This window comes from Rhinolophus sinicus, chromosome 3 (assembly GCF_057876585.1).
Source record: "Rhinolophus sinicus isolate RSI-liver-muscle chromosome 3, RSI-T2T, whole genome shotgun sequence".
Taxonomy (NCBI): domain Eukaryota; kingdom Metazoa; phylum Chordata; class Mammalia; order Chiroptera; family Rhinolophidae; genus Rhinolophus; species Rhinolophus sinicus.
The window spans coordinates 46395738-46414697 of record NC_142503.1 but is presented as its reverse complement, the minus strand read 5'-3'; the positions used below and the strand labels follow the sequence as shown (position 1 = coordinate 46414697).

Here is an 18960-nt window from a genome sequence, read left to right as displayed (position 1 = left end):
CCACTGCTAACCTGTTTCATTTACTTGAATTGTGTCTGATTATGGTGACAGATAGTTATATTCACCTTTTACAATAAAAAGCCATGGTGCTTGAGCCATAGCTGTGCAATCATAGCTATACCATGGTGATGTTGAAAACCAAAACTGTCCCCACACATTTTACTTTGTTACAAGAATATTGGAGGGGGTGGGGATCATTGCTGTATGGATTCTGCACATTTATCCCAGCCTCTTGCTTGAGCTTCCCAATAACCAGGTGGTAATCATCTAACCAATTCTATAGATGATTAATCTCAGCAACAGGAAATTATGTTATCTGACTGCGTAGCAGTGCAGGAGGACAATCTGTTTTCTTAAACTGTTTTCAAACTGCTCTTCCATGAAGGACACATGCTCGCTGACCAGTGTTCTCTGCCTGTGGTCTTGAGCCAGGCTGTGTCTGCAGAGGGTTGCTGTGGCAGGTGGTTCTCCAGGTGTTCTCTTGGATAACCTTTAGCTTTTTGTTTTCCAGCTAAAATGAATGTTACCTTGATGGAGTTGGAATTTAGGTCACAGTCACTGACGTTTTCCGCAAACAACAAGGTGAGCTTCCCGGGGGCCGAGCTTGTGGTCTGAGGATCTTCTGGATGGGGAGGTGGGGCGTGGGGGTCTGTGTTGGGCAGTAGTTCCCTTTGGAACTCAGATATTTTTGTACTTGTGCATTTGATTTCTACTGTGGCATAAGCACAAACAGAGGCTTACAATGGCCCTGATTTAGTAGCTCACAGTTAGTTCTGTAGGTCAGACATCAGTCTTACCTGGAGGCTCTAGGGGAGAATTTGTTCCCAGGCTCACTCAGGTTGCTGGCACATTCATCCCCGTGTAGATGCAGGAGTGAGGGCCTGTTTCCTTGCCAGAGGTTACTTCTGCTTCTAGCATGACCTACTTTCCTTCTCTGTGGCCTTCTCCACCTTCAAAGCAGCTGTAGAACGTCTAGTCATCCCCAGACTTCACATCTCCTTGCCTTCCCATTCTATCTTCTTCTTCCCTATTCTTCTGCTGCGACAGCCATAGAACGTGCGCTGCTTTTAAGGACCCATGTGATTAAATTATACCCACCCATAGAATCCCTTTCTAAGGTCAGCTGTGCCATATAATATAAGACACTCACAGGAATGATATTCTTATCACATTCGCAGGTTCTGGGAGACTAAGGGATATGGGATCTTTTTTTGGAGGAGGGCTTTTTTAGCGTTCCGCCCACCGCATTCTATTCTGTTGCTGAGAGCCAAAGAGAGCTATTGAAGAACAAGTGACTCAGATAAGAATGACCCTACTGGGAATGTGTTTGTCTGGGCTTCATCAGCACTGCTGAAACAGTTTACGTAACTGCAGTGGGTCTTATGGGCCTTAACACATCCAACTGACTCCACTGCAGTGGTTCTCACGGTGAGGTCCCAGGACCATCAGCATCCCCTGGGACTGGGTCAGAAGTGCAAATTTGGAGTCTCACCCCAGACCTACTGAATTAGATGCTCTGTGCTTTGGGTCCAGAGATCTGTGTTTTAACCGGGTGATTCTGATGCTTGCTCAATCGAGAGCTATTTCTCTAAGGCAAGTCCCCAGTGTTCTTTTTTGTGGAAATCCAAAGTAGGGGAAGGAGTTAGGTAGGAGATCTCCAGGGCGGTTTCCACTCCCAACCACCTATGATCCTGTGAGTACTATACAAATGATTACACTGTATAAACCAAAGGGTACATGTACGCACCATTGTGTGTGTGTGTGTTTACACATATGTGGTGGTTGACAGCTCAGGCTTTGAAATCTTTCCTGCGATCAAATCCTGGCTCTACCAATTACTAGCTGTGTAGCTGGGTTGCTGCTTTGACTCTTTGAGCCAGAGTTTCCTCATTTATAAAAATAATAGTGCCTCCTTATACAGAGAGAGCCTCCTTCATAAGAATATGAAGATCAAGTGAGATAATACAGAGAGAGCACATAGCATAGTAAGCTCAGTGAGTATTAGCTATAATTATTTTATTTGCTCTGTTTCTTTAAGCTTTCTCCTTGGCTACTTGAGGAGGGTCCCTGGTAGGGCTGGAGCACCCAGGCCCTTGTCAGGAGGCCCTGAATCCATTGCATGGATACTGAGGATGACTATGAGGCATGAAGGCCAAGGTGAACTTTCTCTGATTCTTAGGGTCAACTGAAGTCCTATCACTGCAAAGGAAGACACTTACATAAAGTGTGTAACTGCATTTATCCCCTCCTCTGAGGAACTAAAGGAACACAAGATGGAAACCACATATTTTAATGCAGAATCAGCCAAGATGTGGAGAGAGGGCTACAAACAGTAGGCCGTGTGTGCGCGCGCGCATGTGTTTATATGCTTATTTTATTTTTCGTATTTTGTTGTCGTTGTTTTGCATCTTCAAAGGAGCAGAAATAGTTAAGGCCTGGAATAGAGCCAAGAGATACCTTTGTATAAAGACCAAGTGAGAAAGTGTGCCACTTGGGGGAACCTAAAGCCCCCCTCCACTCACGCCCACCATAACTTCACGGGCTTCACCAACCTGTTACAGGTGCAGGGGTCCTTGCCGCTGTCAGACTAGAAACCAAGAGAGTGGGCAAAACAGCTTTGCAGAGAGAAAGGTTTATTAAAGTGAAAGCTTTGTGCACCAAGGGAGCACTCTCCAGGGAAGCATGGATGCGGCTCCCTGAGGTTTACAGGCACAGCGGCTTCATGGGCTCTTGGGGTTCGGGGCTACTCCTTCCTCTTTCTTTTTTCCCTCCCCAAAGCATGTTGAGGTGGGTCCTTCCCTGCGCCTGTGCCGTGGACCTACATGCTACTTCGTGCATTGCATGTCTTATTAGCATCTTAAATCTCTGCCAATGAGAGTGTATTTTATTATGATAGGGAGGAAAAATTAACTATAGGCAAGCTCATTTAACTAATGTTCATGCTTGACTTTAAAAACTTTCCCTGGGCTCGCATATCTCTCCTGCAATTATGGTTCTGTCCGCTCATTGTTGCTTATTCATCGGGGGGATATGGCTCAAGGTTGTTCTCCACAGGGGCAGGTTCCCGCTGTGACTACACTACGTGGCCACCCACTACAAACTTTCCAGGATCTTGCCTGAGTTTGCTGAGAGACCTGAATGGAGACTAAGACCTCGTTGAGCAGCAAGCCTGGGAGAGAAGAGATGCCGTTCAGCAGGGCCTGTTTCTTCCAAGGGGAGCTACGCTATTCTCAGCCTTCTGGGTAGTTTTCGGTGGCACTGACGTGGGAGGGAAGGCCAAGGCCACCCAGTGTGAATCGCTGCTGCCTGAAATGGAATCCATTCTACCAGGCGTAGGCAGGCAGTAACATGAGGGGCCAATCCCCACAGCTGCTCCCCACCTGCAGCCCATTCCCAGACACCACATGGCTCCTTTAGCCTCAATGCCACCAGGAGAGCAGCTCAGCTCTGCTAATAACCACTAATAACCACAGGAACTCTCTGGGTGGAACGCTGGCTGGGTCCTCTTCTGCCTGGGGAAGAAGAGTTAGAACTTACAGATTTACGCATTATTTGAGGTCCACCTCTGGCGGAGGTCTTAGGCATCTGCCATACTTTTCTGTACTTGATGAAACAAGAGCCAGAGCCAGGAAACCCTTCTTCCCACCTCCCCTAGAAAAATGTCCACCAGTTTCATGCAGAAGGTAAGTTCCTCCAGTGAGAGCTCATAGGACCGCAGATCTGGGAAGTTTGGGGAAGGCTTCATAGTTCAGAGAGTCAGAGGCCCAAAGACGCATTCATAACTGCTCTTGCCATCCAACACTTCATTTATTCCCCATTAACATGGTCTACATATTAATTCATTTGGTCTGCTTCGTGCAGACCAAAGTTATACAATTGGGGGGGGGGTGATTAAAGATACTTTCTTTCTTCTCCTCTCTGCCACTCTAGAAAGCCCACCAATAATTTGATTCCAGGTAGCTAGAACTCTGGATAACAGAGCATTCTGCAATATTAAACAATGTTCATACCATAATATGTTACCATGGAAGGAGCCTTACAGACCAACACCTAGCACCCATGGAGATAATTTTTAAATGGTACTTAGTAAAAGCAGGAAGTGAGGAGGAAGGGTAGGAGGGTGAGAGAGGGGAGCTGAAGGAAGGGCAGAAACTTCCTCTAACAATGATAATAGCAGACCTTGTCTTGAGGAATAGGAGTAATTCTACTCTCTAGAATGAAATTCCAAAATAAAAGGCAAGAAAGGAAACAAGCCCTAGTTTAATTCTTTCATTTTACAGGTGGGGAAACTGAGGCTCTGGAAGATGAATTCTTTGGCTCTGGGGTTTTATTGCCACTCAGTGGCAGAAACCAGGTATTTTGACTCCTGCTGCACTGCTCTTTCTACTACATCAAACTGCTTCACATATACTTACAATACCTCATTCCTTCCCTTCTAATGAGAAATTCTTCCAGGTATAGTTTTAACTAGAGAGGTTGATCACTGATGGCCCAACTCCTCAGAGAAGCGACCCATGCTGCTCAAAGATAGTGGGCCTGCTGGATACCAGCTGACCCAGCCTTCCTCCTCTTGAGGTGGGCATCTGATACAAGAGCAGCCCTTCCACAGATAGGGGGCAGAGTGGCCAACCATGTTGGTTTGCCTGGGACTGAGGGGGTTTCCAGGATGCATGACTTTCAGTGCTAACACTGGAAAAGTACAGAGGCAACGAGGACAAGTTGGTCACTCTATCAGGAAGGGACTTGTGACCTGTGTGGCCAGGTTGAAAACCACAGCTTGGGAAATCAGATTCTCTATTAGAAACTGGGAGACTAAAAGATGGAGGCCATTGGCTGAACCGGAAGTGCCATGATGTAGAAAGGAGAGTTGAGGAGCTGCCATGGTTAAGTTAGTCACATGTAAACAAAACTTAAGAGCAGAAACGATGAGCAAGTAGAGGACACCAATTATATTTTAGGAAAACTGACTTCCAGTAGCTTCTTCCTTGAAAACCACCGTGGCCAATTGCAGATCCTTGTGGAGACTCTTTCCAGATGCTTCTGTTTGCTGTTGCTGCTGCTTCTGCTTTCCTTGCCAAGGAGACTGCTATAGCAGAAGACTCTTCTGTATTAAAACTAGTTCTCTCCAGACCAGTGTTGCTTATCTTTCAAATTAAAAAGAAATAAGCAAAATCTAGGACACCTACAAATTTCAAGTTGGAACACCCAAGAAGAATTCTTATGGACTCCCACCTCACATCTTCTGGAGCTCATGAAGCTCTTAATCAGCCAAAGCTGGTGTGGCAGATTGATTTTCCCAAAGATAGCCGTGACAACATTGCTCATTCTCTTCTTACATGGTTACTTTGACACTGCTCTCATTAAGAGGTGGGGTCTACTTCCTCTACCATTGAACTGGTGGGCTTTTGCGACTATCTCGTAGAGTACAGTAGAAGGAACGCTGTGTGGCCTCTGAGGCTGTCATCAAACACACCTTGCATTGTTCACTGGAGCACTCGCTCTGGATGCCTTTAGTCACCATGTGAGCTGTCTGACTGCCTGGGGCAGCCACGGTGTGAGGAACTCCTAGCAGTTCCACATGGAGATGTCCTAAGGCTACATGAGGTGAGAGATGCTTGGCCAGCTTCCAGATGCTTCAGCCCTCCTCTCTTCCAACTCCAGCCAGTATGTGATTACAACTGCTTCAGAGACCTTGAGCTAGAAGTGACCAGCTAAGCCCTCCCTTGATTCCGAAACCATAGACCCATAGTTTATAGGAGATAACAAGATGATTGTTGTTGCTTTAAGCCACTAAGTTTGGGGGTGATTTTTATACAGCAGTAGATACCAGGAGCAGCTGGCCTTGAGAAGTGATAAAAACCTGTGGCCTGATCTCTCTTCAGAATCATGGCTGCCGTAGCAGGACCAAAAGGACCCAGCTAAGTGCAGTAGGCAGCCCCACACCAAGCTAGGAATTGACTCCACGTTTACATGAAAGCCAGATTAGAGTGGCTGATATCTTAAAAACAATTACTTGTTTCACCAAATGATTTATAAAAATATTCTTTTATATAAGCAGGTATTTCAAATAAGTTAAAGAAAATTATTTTTATTCACAAGAATTGATCTCAACTCAACCTTTCAGGAAAATTCATGGCCCACTACCAGCGATTAAAAGCAGCTGTTTTCTCTGTTTTCTAGGCATCAGAACCCCAGGCACCAGCCTTGATGCCAGCAGATGCACGACGAGCATACAGACAATAGACCAAACACAAGACTGTACAAATGGGCAAAGGAACAGAGACTCAAAGGAACAGAGGATAGAAGAAGGTAGAGTGGGGAGATTAGGCCTGCACATTTTCCTTTATCGAGGGAAGTTTCGAGTTTCAGCTGGGCACATAATTGCCTGGATAGAGAATACATTTCTTCCCAATCTCCCTTTCACATAAGTGTAGCCATATGACTAATTTCTGGCTAGTGGGAAGTGAGTGGAATGATATATGCCACTTCTGGATAATGCCCTTAAAAGAAATAAACAAAGGTCTATAGATGGACAGTGGTGACAGTTGCACAACAATGTGAATATACTTAATGTCACTGAACTGTACACTTAAAATGGTCAAAATGGTAAGTTTTATGTTATGTGTATTTTACCACAATATGAATGAACAAACAACTAAACATATAAAAGAAGTGAGCCCCTCTGACCCTTTCCCCCTTCCCTGGCTGCAGTGCAGATACGGCAGTAAGAGCTGAGGCAACTTTCACAGCCTGTGCGATGAAGCTTCATATTGAGGATAATAATGTGACAGTACAGATTCGTTCTTGTCCCTGGTCCCTGGAGCATCTCGTAGAACAGAGCCACCTCTCTAACCCACAGCTGCCTATCTCCAGGCTGTTTTGTGAGAGACAAATACACATCTGTCTTGTTCAATGAACACGTTGGGGTCTGTTTGTTATAGCAGCTTAGATTGAACCCTAGCCAGTGTCACACGGTTGCAGTAGAGGAAGTTCTAAGTAGCATCTTTACATGGGTGACAGTAGAAATTTGCTGGCATCCTTTGTTCCCTGCACTCCCCATCCTCCTCACCACTGCTGGGAAAGATCTGTTTTAGCTGAAGGACACTTCAGAGTTACACTGGGAAAGGTGAATAGTATTAGTGGATGAAATGTTTGTTTCTCTGTGGGTGTGCCTCTCCATAGAACTTAACCTGAGCCATATGGGGTCACCAGCTGCATGAATTCCCTGTGGCCCTTACAGTGGCACCACTCGTGGAACCAGTTGGCTGGAACTGGGACCCTGTAGGGCTGGCTGAGAGGGAGAAAATAGGGACGAGACAGGGAGACTAGAGGAGGAGAGCTCCTGTGGACCATCAGAGAGGAGTGCTAAATGAACTGAGAATCCCGGCCTGGATTTCCTTACCCAAACCCTGGTGACCATGCTCCAGCTGGGCTGCTAATGGCTCACAGCTGTCCCAAATCCAGAGAACTGCCCTCGGCCAATGGGAGCCTTTTCTCCCAGAGGAGTACACCCACCCCCAAGAAAACCCCCAACCAGAGTCAAGCTGACATAGGGGTACAACAGGCCAGCCTCCTTGCTTCACAGAGTACTAACTCGGTGGCACAACTCATGCTCCAGTACTCTGTGGGCGCAGGCTGGCACTGGGCTCCAGCTGAGCTGCGTCCTGGCTTAGCGTCCTGCGCCCCCCTCCCTGCTTCTTTCTTGAAGGCTTTTCTCCTGAGAGCACTTTCTCAACATACCACACGGACAAGAATCCCCTGTCTAAGGCTGTTTCTGGGGATCCCAACATAGGACAGACTTCTCCTAGGGTAAGTAAATAACAATTTTTGTGCACTAAGGGATTGAAATCTATGTGTGATTTTATGTGATTGGCTACTAGTAAGAGTGCATTCTTTCTAATAAAGTGCTGAGCTGGTATTGGCTTCCAAAGCTTTCAACACATAGTCAAGGGGTTACCCATATTCATTAATTCACTCAGTCTTTCATTTAACATTTATTGGCCCATAATATGCAAAGAGTGTGGAATAAGATCCAGTTCCTTTGGTCAAGGAGTTTATATTGGAGTAGGGAGGACCCACGTGTAACATAAACTCTACTCCAAGATAGAATAAAATATGAATGACAACAACATTAAATACATATTTTACTGTGTAGAGAAAGGAGTGTTGATTTTGACTGAGAAGAGCAGGAAAGAAAAGTACATGGGGTGGTAGCATTTCAACAGCCTCCAACGGTAGCATTTTGGTAACTAGAGGATGCAAGAAGGGCGTTCCAGCAGAGGGAACAACATGTAAAGGCACACACTCCTGGGGATTCATGTCTGTTCTCTGGAATACCTAGGAACTATTGTAATGCAGGGACTCAGCTCCCGCTCCCCGCACAAGAACGCAGGATATGGTGAGGCCAAAAAGAAAGAACAACGGAGCCATAGATAGGGGAGTCATACCACTATATTCTTGATGGCGGCTGGTTGAGACACAAAAGCAAACATCCGCCAGTACCCCAACAGGGGAGTCTTCCTACATCCTAGTCTTGCTGGCAGCTGGGCGAGACACAGGAAGTAGGATCAACATGATGGGCAATCAGCCATCCGTTTGCTAACCGCACTTGCTAGCCGCAATCCACTGTCAGCTTCACTGCCAACCAACCCCCTTGCCAGCATAGCCATGGCAGTTATATTAGTGGCTAATGGCTAACCGGTAAGAGCTGATGGCCACCCAGCCACAGTGGATGGCTATCTGATTACAGCTGATGGCCATCTACGACCCGACCCAGCACCTTTTCCATGTGAGGCCGAGAGCCTGGAAACTGCTCTCTGGGACTCCTTCCCTACAGCTATCCTGTCTCCTTCAGTAATTCACTCAGGCTTTCCAATCTCTGGAGTCTCTGTTCTCTCCAATATGTGCTGAGTTGATTTGTTTTTTAGGTTAACTCTCAGAAGGAAATATTATTTCCCTTATTTGTATATTTCTGGAAGTATGCCCTTCAGTTATAGCCCCAAACACTGATAGCAAAACCATGAAGTGTTATCTTTGGCAGCCACCACAGGGACCTGCCGTAAGAATGACAAAAGCCCTGCTTGCCCTCTTTAGCCTTAAGATGGCACCATCTTCAGGCAGAAAAAGCCCAGTCTGGTATCTACTTTACAGCCCCTTCCTCCAGGTAATCACTACCTCTGAGCCTCAACCTACCGTAGCTTGGACTTCTGCCTTTGAGCCTGGAGCCACAACCCCTGAGCTCAGGCTCCCTGCTACCACCCACTTCACAGCCTACGTCCCGAACCATTTTGCCTCAGAGACAGAGCTTCTTTTATTCAGTTTTATATCTGTAGGGGCACTAAGACAATGCTTCACACATAGGATGTGAATGTTTATAAAACAAAATCTGATGTGCCTTCTTTGTCAGTCTCTTCTCAACAAGAATGGATCCCCGTCAAGTTAGAAACATTTCTCAAACAAATGTATAGGACTGAAATACTAGAGTTGGCTATAATGGCTATAGGCCATGTGACTTCTCCTGAGAGATGCAAGAAAGCACAACAAACTAAAAAGACTCTAAAAGAGTGTGTTGTCCTGTGAAAGTCAATGATTCAGCCAGAGGGACACTCTGAGTCTGCTTTCCCATGAGAGTTCTCTGTGTGTGCCCTAACTATCCATGTCTTGGGTTTTTATGTGATTTCTTCTTTGTATCTTTCTCTGCTTTGCCACTTTTTCCATGCCTTGCAATCACCTCGTGGCTTGACTTCCCTCATCATCTCAGACTCCCAAGACATCTGTCCTTTTCTTTATTCCCCTCTCTCCCTTCTGATTTCTCTTCCTGATTAGAAGTAAGCCTAAATCTACATCAATACATAAAATGAGGTTCTTATTTTTTCTTGTTGAGGTATAGTTACCATATTAGTTTCAGGTGTACAATGTAATGATTTGATATTTGTATACGACATCTGACAATTAAATTCGAGAACTTGTTGCAATGATGTTGCTAACCTTTTCTGATATCAGAGGGATTATTCGTTATTAATTTGTACCAACTGGACAAACAGTTAACCAAGTTTACCATTTGGAAGTGCTGAAAAGGCTGCGTGAAAAAGTTAGACGACCTGAACTTTTCGCCAACAATTCATGGCTCTTGCATCACGACAATGCACCAGCTCACACAGCACTGTCTGTGAGGGAGTTTTTAGCCAGTAAACAAATAACTGTATTAAAACACCCTCCCTACTCACCTGATCTAGCCCCCAATGACTTCTTTCTTTACCCAAAGAAAAAGGAAATAATTGAAATGAAGACATTTTGATGACATTCAGGACATCAAGGGTAATAAGACAAAAACTCTGATGGCCATTCCAGAAAAAGAGTTTCAAAATTGCTTTGAAGGGTGGACTAGTTGCTGGCATCAGTGCATAGCCTCCCAAGGGGAGTACTTTGAAGGTGACCATAGTGATATTCAGCAATGAGGTACATAGCACTTTTTTTAGGATGAGTTCACGAACTTAATTGTCAGACCTCATATATTACAGAATGATCACCACAGTAAGTCCAGATAATATCCGTCACCATATACAGTTACAAAATATTTTTTCTTGTGATGAGAACATCTCTCAGCAACTTTCAAGTATGCAGTACAGCAGTATTAACTACAGTCATTCTTATTTCTAAAGATGTGAAAGTAGAATCTGTAGTGGAAAAACTGGCTGGGTAGCTCTGGTACTTACCCAGGACTCCAAAACACCGCCATCTCTTTGCCCTCCTCTTTCTTTCCCTCCATCTCAGAGAAGTCTCTTCTTGCTAAACTGTGTGGGTTATGACCTCATCCCATTCTCTTTGCTCTTAACTCCCTGTCCTAGACTCTCTGTGTGTCTCAAGCACACTCAGGTCTCCAAACACTAAAAACCCATTCCTGTCCCTGCTTCACGCCGTCTTCCACAACCATTCCAGTGTTGCACCAAACTTCTTGAAAAATAGTTTGCACCTGTACCTCCATTTCCTCCACCTTTCCTTCAAGAAATTACTCTGGCCCTGATGCCCAAGCCCACGAGCAACCATGTCTATTGAACTTTGCTTTAGCCCTTAATCTTGGACGTTTCTGTAACATCTCACACTGTCTACCGTAGGTGCATTTTGAACTCAGTCCCCTCCCCTTTCAAGGTTTGGACCTCACCATGTCACTCCTCCCTTCTCAGACTCTAAGTCTCCTCCCTTCACTGGCTCCGCCCCCGACTTGCTAAAAGTGCCCCTTACTAAGGAAGTGCTGAGGTTTTCTTACCCTTCCCTCATCATCTCCAAGACCTCACCTGCCCCGGGCTCTGGAAAGTGTCTCAGGGTATCAGTGAGTTTGAGCTCTCAGGGAAGACATTTTAATGCAAAAATGTAGCCTTCTGTGAGGTGCCCAAGTAAACCGGGTTTTCACTCTTTAGCAAACAGGGCTACCTGGGCCTTGTTTTTCCTGTGCCTTTGCTGTGAGACTTTTAGCCTGGCAAGCAGAACTCAGCCAGGGAGCGACCTGGGCAGACTCAGAGATCGCTTCAACAATGCAAGGTGGCTAACCATTCACCTCCCTCCTACCAAGGGCAGTGGAGAAGTGGCCCCAGACCTGGTATTCCTGACATAGCGCATTTTGAGACACTCTGTGCCTCAGCGAGCAGCCAAGGAGACAGAGGTCAGCACAGCTGCAACAAGATAACACTCTTTGTTCCTGGGGTTCTGTTCAAAAGCACAGGCTTAGAAGAATTTGGAGAAAATTATACCTGTAGCTGTGTCTTCATAAGTGTCCTTAGGAAGAATTTGTAGACTTCGGGGTAAGCTATAATACCTCAATATTAACTTTTCTTCCAATAATAATAGTTACGGTGATGATGATGATGATGACTGTATTATTATGGAAAGTTGATGGGAAATATTGAAAAGTCAGAGAAGTTCAAAGTACAAAGAAAATCTATATACTCTCCACTTTCTTCAACAATTATTAATATCTGCCAGATTTGTTTCACCTCTGTGTGTATTTGTGCACATAGTTTCGTTCTTAATGAACCATTTGAAAGGAAGTTGCAGACATCATGACATTTCAATCCTAAATTCTTCAGCACACATCTCCTAAGAATAAGGACCTGCTTCTACCCAATCACAATAGCATTATCACACTGAAGACTCTTAGCAATCATTCTATAATATTATCTAATAGCCAGACCATATCCAAATTCCCCAGTTATCTTAATATCTTTTATAGCTTTGTTTTCACCAAATCTGGATGCAACCTTTTTCTGAAAGGGCAAGATAGTAAATACTTTAGGTTTGCCTATCACGATTTTTCAGTGGCAGTCTGTCAACTATGTCTTCGTAGCACAAAAGCAACAATAGACAATATTTCAGCTAACAAGCATGACTGTGTTCCCATCAAATTTTATTTACTAGAATAGACAAGTCCCCGGCAGGTCATAGTTTGGTGACCCTTGTTCCAGAACAGTACCTCTGTCCGTTTCCCCCCATGACATAGACTCTTTCAAGAGTCCAACCCAGTCCTCTTATTGAATTCCCCAAATTCTCGAGTCATCTAGTTATTTTCTCAAAGTATGGTGTAATGTATTCCTTCATCGTCTGTATGCTCTATAAACTGTTCATTAGATGAGGAGTTTTCATGAAAGTCATATTAAGTATTTTTTTGTCAAGAATAATGTGTTGGGTAATGTTGGGAATGTTAACTTTGAAAAAGTATCATCAAAGTCAGTGCAACTGCTCTTTCATCATTGATGAACCCATTCACTCCCCCACCCATCATCCACGCATCAAGGATCTATGATGCTCGCCCTGAGCCATGTGTGGTGCTGAGTGCTCTGAGGGATACAGTGACATGGTCCACCCTGCCCTTGGGGGGTGGGGCAGGACTGTTGGGCAGCAGAAAAGCATGGTGCTAGAAAAGCCAGTACCTCACCATATCTTTCTAGACCAGGGCCAAAGGGCTCACTTTATCTGAAATAGTTATAAAAAATGCAGATCCAGTGGCTCCTCGGACCCAATGAAATAGGATCTCTTGATGAGTTACAGACATCTTCATTTTAACCAGTTCACCTGTTATAATAGGTCAAAGGAAAGCAGGTGTGGTGAAAGTCAATTCCTAAGTGGGAAAGCAGTCACCTGGAAGGAGGCCCCATCTTATCTGATTTACCGTTGGGTCTACCAGACATGCCTCATAGTCAAGGGTCAAAGAGAAAAAGAATCCTGGCCTCAGGGACTGTGCTGATCTTTAAATGTGTTCACAAACTATTTGAGGCACCTCTCTTCAAAAGGTAGAAGCTAATTCCTCTCCCTTTGAGGGTGGGCCAGACTTAATGACTTGCTTTGAACGAATAGAATGTGGCAGAAATGATGATGTGTGACTTCAAGACTAGATCCTAAAAAGCATTGCAGTTGCCCCTTTTTCTTAAGTCTCTTGCTCTGAGGGAAGCCAGGCATCATGTTGTGAAGACACTCCAGGAACCATGTGGCTGTCCCCATGGAAAGGAACTGAAGCCTCCTGCCAACAGCCAGCACCATCCTGCCAGCCCTGTGAGTGACCATTCAGAAGAGGGCTCTCTAGCCGTCATCAAGTCAAGCCAGAGGACTGCAGCCCTGGCTAACATCTTGACTACAATCTCATGAGATCTCATAAGCCAGAACAATCCAACTGAACTGCTCCTGAATCCCTGACCCACAGAAACATGTAACATAATATATGTTTATTATTATTTAAGCTTTTTCTGTTTTGGGGTAGTTTGTTATGCAGCAGTGGGTAACTGATACAAGGACTTTGCACATAGTTTTAGGACTACTGCTAGAGTGGTGCCAGTGAGCCCTATCTGCCACTCTATTTGAGAACAACTCTATGCAGGGCTCTGCATGCTTTCCTGTTTGATACATGTGTCTTCTTAACTGGCTGCTCACCTCACAGTGAAATTCCCAGTCAGAAATCTACACCAGGCCTCCAAAGAATCAGGAGTCGTAGCATCCACCCCCCGGGTGAAATGTGTTTGAAGATGATGCCATTGCCCCTTCCTTACCCACAAAGTGTTCTTTTGAGTCTATGTGTGAGTGTAAGGCAGCTGGGCAGCCCCATTTCTGGCTGGGGAACATCTTTTCTTGATGTAGAGCCAATAGCATATATGGGTATCAAAACTGCCACTTGGTGACAGTTTGGTGACTCATTAACACCATGTTCTGACAAAACAAGCTGACTGGCTATGATTTTGAAAAATAATGAAACAATGTTTTGGTGCCAAAATACTCCAATCAACTCAATAGAGCCTATGAAGAAAAGTTAAAACATAAGGGATCAACAATACTTTTTGGTTTAGAGTGAGTTTGGGGGTGAGGGAATAAGGTACAGTATTGTGATGTTTCCTTGTTTGATTGATTTTATATTTAAATCAGTCTGGTAGGTACAAGTGAAAAGTGACTTTGCTTGCATCAAGAAAGATTTGGGTTAGATCCAGGAAATAATGGGCAAAGAATATAAATATATAGTTCACAGAAAAGAAGATTCAAAGGCTCTTAATATTTGAAAAGATTCTCAATCTCACTCATAGTTAGAAAAATGTAAATTAAAACCACCCTGAAATAGGATCTCTTGCCTATCAGTCTGGCAAAAATCCAAAAGTTGGGTTTGAATCTGTAAGGAAATAATCACTTTCATATAGAAGTACATATCTTATAGAGGAAAACTTAGTAATATGCAAGTTCTCAAATCAAAAACAACATAAGCACAAAGTATTTATTGTGATATTATTTGTAATATTAAAAGATTGGAAACAACCTAAATTTCCATAATTATAGGAATGGTTGAAAAAACTATGGTATATTCACATGGTGGGGTACTATGTAGCTATACAAAAAAAAAAAAAAAAAAAAAAACAATGAAAAAGATCTCTATATAGGGAGTGATTCCAAGGAGATATTATTAGATGAAAAAAAGCAAGGTGCAGAGCAGCATATATTAGTGTTTGTATTAGTATATTAAATACTGTATAGATAATATGTATTACACTACTAGTATAGCCTATATTATGTAGTGCATTATATATAGTATAGTATATATTATAGTATATACTATAATGTATACTACCGTCTCTAGTATATAATATACTAATAATATATACTATATATAGTATATATTCCAATAAAATTTTATTTACTAAAATAGACAACTCACCTGCAGGTCATAGTTTGTGTACATATTTTCGTTCTTAATGAACCATTTGAAAGTGAATTGTAGACATCATGACATTTCAATCCTAAATACTTCAGCACACATCTCCTAAGAATAAGGAGATGTATATATTCTATAGTATATTATATACTATGTATAGTATATAGTATTTTATATACTATATATAGTATATAGCATAGTATATATTATATATGCTATATACTATATACATTATATATTATATGTAGTATATAGTATATAGTATATATAATAGTACATATTTTATATGTACTATTAATAGAGCATTACACATAGTATATACTATAATATGTAATATATTATGCATAACATATTATATATTATATACAACCCTGCCTTGGTAATTCCCTGAGACCCCAGTCCACCCAACTTATAGGCATACCCAAGCTGCTTCTAGCAGCTTTTCCATACAAAAAGCCTGTCTGGCCTTGTGCTGTAGACTTTCCTAAAATCTCTTAAACATTTGAATGTCTGGCCTTAGCGTGCCCCATATAACTTGCTAAGCAGCCCCAAGCTCAACACTAGTAGTAACCATCTGCAGATCATTCTGTAGCTCATCCCAGATGGTCCTGGGCGAGGCATAGGCAGTGGCTGACCTTGGTCTGCAGCAGAGCCCCTCAAAAGAGGCCCCAGAACCAACCCACCCAGTAGCCAGCTTTGGACCACACCAGAGCACCACCCAACCACCTCCACAAAAGACACCCAAAGGGAAGACTCGGTAGGCACCAGAGGCCCACTAAAGTGAATCCTGCTCCATGCAGTCAGCCCCAGCACAACAGCTCCTCCACTGTAGTCACGGCCAGTTCTCACAACCAATCAGCCTGAGGGTCAATCCTTCCCATTGATTTTCTAACAGCAACCAAGGTGCAACTACAACAGGAGGGCACACACAACCCACAAAAGTGGCACATCTGGAGCACCCAGATCTGGTGACCAGGGAGACTGTGCCACTGGGTCCCACAAGACACCTAAGTACAAACAACCACTGGCCAAAACTGGGAGAGATAACAGATCTACCTAATACATAAAAGCAAACAGAGGAAGTCAGTCAAAATGAGGAGACAAAAAAACATGTCCCAAATGAAAGAACAGAACAAAAATCCAGAAAAAGAACTAAACAAAATGGAGAAAAGCAAGCTACCAGATGCAGAGTTCTAAACACTGGTTATAAGGATGCTCATGAACTTCAGGGAAGAGTAGATGAACTCAGTAAGAACTTTAACAAAGAGATAGGAAACATAAAAACGGAGATAGAAAACATAAAAAAGAAACAGTTAGAAATGAAGAATACAATAACTGAAATGAAGAGTACATTAGAAGAAATCAACAGTAGATTAGATAAAGCAGAGGATCACATCAGTGATTTGGAAGACAAGGTAGCAGAAAACACCCAATTAGAACAGCAAAAAGAAAAAAGAAAAAAAAATGAGGATAGTTTAAGGGACAACATCAAGCATACTAACATTTGCATCAGAGGGGTACCAGACGGAGAAGAGAGAAGGCAAGGAATTGAAAACCTAGTTGAAGAAATAATGACAGAAAACATCCCTAACTTGGTGAAAGAAATAGACATACAAGCCCAGGAAGCACAGAATCCCAAACAAGATGAACCCAAGAAAGGCCCTACCAAGACATATCATAATTAAAATGCCAAAGGTTAACAAAAAAGAGAATCTTAAAAACAGCAAGAGAAGAGCAGTTAGCTACCTACAAGGGAGCTCCCATAAGACTATCAGCTGATTTCTCAACAGAAAATTTGCAGGCCAGAAGGAATTAGCAAGAAATATTCAAAGTGATGAAAAGCAAGGAACTACAACCATGATTACTCTACCCAGCAAGGCTATCATTTAGAATTGAAGGACAGACAGTAAAGAACTTCCCAAACAACAAAAAGGAGTTCATCACCATCAAACCAATATTACAAGAAAAAGGGGCCACATACTAAACCTGACAAGTTCAGGGGAGGCCCTCATGTTGGGCCTTATAAACCCAGAAACAAAAGTAACCACACAGGGTGGTCTGAATGTGAAAATTCCTAACTAGTCATAGTGTGTAGTAATGGCCTATGGCTTTCTTGACAAAGATCAATCTTTAACTTTGAAATTTTCTATTGTCTTTGTTCATCTAAGGTAACACACCTCTGAAATGTCAGTCATCTTCTTTTTGTCAGTCAAACCCCTCAAAGGCACAACCAGAACATGAGATAACATTGTTATCTTGTTGTCCACATACCATCTCTGTGTGCTGTAAATGTTAACTATCTTGTACCCACCAATATAAAAGAAATATTTATCTCTTCCTTTTATTTTTTATCCAGTCTCAGAGATTTCCCTCTGCTTTCTCCCGTGTCCCTAATCTACCAATGAATTTCATGTAGCCCTCTTTACGTCTCCTCTTTTGATTCTAATGTGTAAAATAAGCTGCAAAACTTCCATTCTCTGGAGCGTTTTCTCAGTCTGTTGAGATTTTGCTTCCCAGCAATTGTCATCAGTTTGGCTCAAATAAACTCTTCTAAGACTTTTTCTTAGGCCGGGCATTCTTTTGTCAACAGATACTTGACTTATGGGGTAATCACTTTGTAAGTTAAGTAAGTAAATATCTAATCACTATGTCATACACCTGAAACAAATATAATATATGATTATATGAAAATTATGATTATTGTAGCCATCCTAGTTAGTATGAATTGGTATCTGATATTGTATGTTAAATGTAATTGAAAAATAAAAAATTAGTTTTAAAAATTAATTCATGAAATTTAAAAACAAAATTAACCTTAATATTAAATATAAATAGGAATAAATGACCCTAACTGTATATAAAATTAGAAATATAAAAGCAAAGAAAAATAATTATTTAAATGACTTCCAACATACCACTCTAATTGTCCGTATGTGCTTAGTTAGATACATTTTAAGGACTTAAAAAAAACTTCAAAAAATCTTTTACTTTATTCAGTGGGTTTATTAGTAGCAATACTGAATTGTAATTCAAAGAAAGGAAGAATTCCAAAGCCAGCCACCTACTGTGGAAAGAGACCTTTATATGCGCTGGACTGCAATTCCAGTTCTTTTCCAGAGCCAAAAGAAACCCCAGTAATGGGCCGGGATGGGAGAAGTACTGACCTGCCTATGGCCACATTTAACTTGGCGCTCGGGTCCCTTCCCAGTGCACAGTCGTGAAGGACGCAGGCCTCATGAAGGACATCAGGCGCTGCCAGATTCTACCTGTGGGACCTATAATAACTTGTTACTTTTCACAGAGCGGGCAGGGAGGAGTCAGTGAGAAACAGCCGGGAAGTAGCTCACCGAGGCACCTGTCAGGGCTGTGTTTCCACCCCACCCTACGGGGCCTAGGGGAACACTCCAGCCTGACAGAAAAGAGAGAGAGCAGCAGAGCAGGCTTTTAACAACTTTACTGCTGGGAGGGAGGAGCAGAGTTTCAGAGCCTACTGAAGGAAATCTTGGAGGCCACTCCATGCCTACGGGCCTGAAGGATGGCCAGAGCACCACAGGAAGTGTCTGGCAAGGCCTAGGAGCCTTGGCAGACAGGGAAATGGCTACTTCCTATGTGAGGTTTGGGAAGTGGAAGGACCCCGAGTTAGTACAGGTGCTGGCCGAGGTCCTTTCCATCACATTGGGTCCTGGCCCCTCTGTCTCATGGAAGAGGCTAGTTCTCCTCCTTTGCAAAAACCCCTAATAAGTATCTAGTGCACCTAGGACAGGTAGGCTGGATTCACTAGC

At 43.1% G+C, this 18960-nt stretch overlaps 1 long non-coding RNA gene across 8 annotated transcripts in view; it reads left to right on the top strand.

Moving 5' to 3' along the window:
- The window catches only part of LOC109445605 (uncharacterized), a 34733-nt gene extending 16994 nt beyond the window's left edge, over positions 1–17739 (top strand). For 2 of the 8 annotated variants that reach the window (XR_016020634.1, XR_016020635.1), the window contains 6 exons: positions 512–582; positions 2180–3242; positions 4281–4354; positions 6181–6309; positions 7709–7809; positions 13078–17739. This is a non-coding gene — a long non-coding RNA (uncharacterized LOC109445605). Of the gene's footprint in view, positions 1–333; positions 583–2179; positions 3684–4280; positions 4355–6180; positions 6310–7708; positions 7810–13077 lie in introns of those variants that run through there. The other 6 variants (XR_012495095.2, XR_012495093.2, XR_016020636.1 and 3 more) reach the window with 6 other exon arrangements.
- Positions 17740–18960: the final 1221 nt, after the last annotated feature.